The sequence below is a fragment of the Marmota marmota genome, unplaced genomic scaffold, assembly GCF_001458135.2.
Source record: "Marmota marmota marmota unplaced genomic scaffold, marMar, whole genome shotgun sequence".
Lineage (NCBI taxonomy): Eukaryota > Metazoa > Chordata > Mammalia > Rodentia > Sciuridae > Marmota > Marmota marmota.
Window position 1 is genome coordinate 11,493,610 of NW_025999924.1, and position 3,519 is coordinate 11,497,128.

Below are 3,519 nucleotides of genomic sequence, written 5' to 3' on the forward strand. Positions count from 1 at the left end.
CTTGGAATCCTTGATGAAACCAGGAAATGGAATGCTTTGAAAATTACAAAGGGAAGCTCTTCTTAACAATAAAATAAGCAATTAGCCAAAAACAAAACAAAACAAACAAAACCCCCCAGCAACTATAGCTTGTGTCTACTGAACTGGGACTTTGCAATTATAAAGCAAAGAATGGCAGAATCACAGAGGTGAAAGCCCAAATCTGTAATTCTGCTGGGATAGTTTAATCTACCAATTAAGAAACTGATAGATTAAGCAGGCAGAAAGTAACTGCCCAAACTTGATTAATAAAGTACCCAAATGCCCAAACTTGATTAATATTTTTTAGCTAATAGAGATTTTAGACTACAATCACCTAACAAATTAAGAATGTATAATTTGTAAGCACATAATTGGATATTTATAAAACTTACTACTTTTGCCAAAAGTTTTAAGAGAGTCAAAGGAAAAATAATTAAACAGTCTATAAGGCTAATGAAAATAAATAAAATTAGGAATCAACAACCCAGGATATCTAACCAAACACAATAATTTAAGAAATGAAATGTTATGTTGCAAAAAAAAAAAAAAAAAAAAAGAAATGTTATGTTGCTAAGTAACACACATTGTTTAATGAGTCACAATGGAGCCTTTAAAGGTACTTTTATGTCCTGAATGGTGATACTCAATCAATATCTGAATGAAAAATGTATAATTTCATATCCATTAATTAGAAGATAAGACCAATTAAGAATTAGTAAATATATCATTCAACTAAAACAACTAGAGATGTAGCAAACTGAAAGAAAAGAGAGGAAGAAATCAAAAGTAAAAACAAAAATTAGGAAATAGAAAACAACAAGCACAACAAATAATCACAGGCAAAATTTAGGAATGTGGCTCCATAGAACTGGGAGGTAACTTCCAGTCAGCACTGGTCAGATGGGATGTGGGTACAGCACCAACAGCCTAGGCCACAGTATCTACTCTGGTGTTCTTTTGGTACTGGGGATTGAACCCAGGGGCACTTAACCATGGAGCCACATACAGCCCTTTTTATATTTTATTTAGAGACAGGGTCTCACTAAATTGCTGAGGCTGGCTTTTTTTTTTCTTTTTTCTTTTGAGACAAATGTGGGCTATTTATTTATATTTTCTGAAAGGAATAGTATTCAAAAGGGAAAGTAAATGAATTCAAACAGATTTGTCTATATCTGCTTATTCTAATGGAACTCTTCATTTTTTAAAATTTGTTCTAATCAGTTATACATGACAGTAGAAAGCTCTTTGATTCATTGTACACAAATGGAGCAGAATTTTTCACTTCTCTGGTTGTGCATGAAGTAGAGTCATACCATTCGTGCAGTCATACCTAGGGTAATGCTGCCATCTCATTCCACCATCTTTCCTACCCATTTGCTCCCTCCACCCTTCTGCTTTGTCCCATCCAAAGTTCCTCCACTCATCCCATCCCCACCCCCCACCCTCCACCATATAGATTAGCATTCATTTATCAGACAGAACATTCAGCCTTTGATTTTTGGGGATTGGCCTACTTTACTTAGCATGATATTCTCCACTCCATCCATTTACCTGCAAATGCCATAATTTTATTCTCTTTTAATGCTGAATAATATTCCATTGTATATATATATATACCACAGTTTCTTTATCCATTCATCTATTGAAGGGCATTTAGGTTGGTTTCACAGTTTAGCAATTGTGAATTGTGCTGCTATAAACATTGAAGTGGCGGTGTTACTGTAGTATGCTGTTTCTAAGTTTTTAGAGTATAGACTGAGGAGTGGGTAGCTGGGTCAAATGGGGGTTCCATTCCAAGTTTTCTGAGGAATTGCCATACTGCTTTCCAGATTGGTTGCACCAATTTGCAATCCCACAAGCAATGTATAAGTGACACTAGCTTTGAACTCATGATCCTCCTGCCTCAGCCTCCTGAGCTGCTGGGATTACAGGCATGTGCCACCACACCTGGATCTAATTATTATTATAAAAAAAAAAAATCTCAGGATGGCTGAGAAAGAACAGGATTGGGGATCCCTCACCACCAAGACCCCAGCCTGGGAAGCCTCTGTGTTCCTGAAGGCCAGGGAGCTCCTTCTCTCACTCAGTCTCAGCACATACATCTTTTCATTGTATGAGAATTAAGACACAAAAGAAATCATTTTGGTTTGGAGTAATCCAAACCAATTACAGGATGCAAATGATGAGTAGGCTAAAATTTCAGGTGGTTGCTATAAGGTCCTTGCTTAGCATCTGGACAGCCATCTTAAATGACAGCCACCATTTTAAGGAAAAAGTTTTCTTTTCCCTCCCAAGTGTGTTTCTGAGAAAGGCTCACCACTCCCTCATATCAACCCAACCCCTAACCGCCCATATTAGGACCTGCCTAGCTCTGATTCCTGAGCCTGTCCCATAAAAGTTCCGGAACCCAAACCTGTTTTGCCTTTCTCTGCTACAGAGAGGTAGCCTTTATTTGTCAGCTCTGACAAACTCTCATGTGTATCTCTGCCTGGTCTTTCATTTCTTGCTTACCCCTCTCTCGTTCCTCGCTTTCCCTTCAGTTGCAAGAAACAAAGAAGATATTCTAGGTAGAGAAGAACGATGGGAGGTCCACCTGGAATGGGACTTCACTTAATTGAGGTTGCTAGTCATTTTAGGCAAGGAAATAACATAGAAAACTATGTTTTAAGAGGTTAGATCTTTCAGTAAAGTGAAAGGTGGATTTTAGGGCAAATTGCTGAGGTGATTTATGAAATAATATGTAATCTACAAACCAAGTGATAAATACCTCTGTTTGCATTGGCTGCAGTGGGGAATGGAAAGAAAAAGAGAAATATGGAAGTCATACGGTATTTCAGAATTGAAAGGTGTTTTAGTATAGCACCCACTTCCCCAACCATTGTGCAGATCAGGTAACTGAAGCAGAAAGGGGAAGTGTCTTGTCTGATGTCACAAGGCTGGTTAGCAGCTGTGACAATAATAGATTTCGATAACTTGACTCTAGGCAAGGACTATTTTTATATTCAGAGGCTCCTTCTGCCAATGATAAGCAAATGATTGAACTGTGGTTGTTACATTTAGGATTTTTCTTCCTCTTTCTGGTTTGAGGCTTAAGAAACGAAGTAAATAACTATCAATCTGTCTTCTCATCTCATCAGAAAGATTTTTCTTTTTTTTTTCTTTTTTTTTATTGGTTGTTCAAAACATTACATAGCTCTTGACATATCATATTTCATACATTAGATTCAAGTTGGTTATGAACTCCCAATTTTACCCCAAATACAGATTGCAGAATCACATCGGTTACACATCCACATTTTTACATAATGCCCTATTAGTAACTGTTGTATTCTGCTACCTTTCCTATCCTCTACTATCCCCCCTCTCATCAGAAAGATTTTTAGAACTTGGTCACTGATTGGACATGAGATTTGAAATCAAACAAGGACTAAAAGGCAAGTGTGTACTTTCACTCCTTAGTGATTGAGAAAATAAAACTGATTTTGATAGAGAAAATTA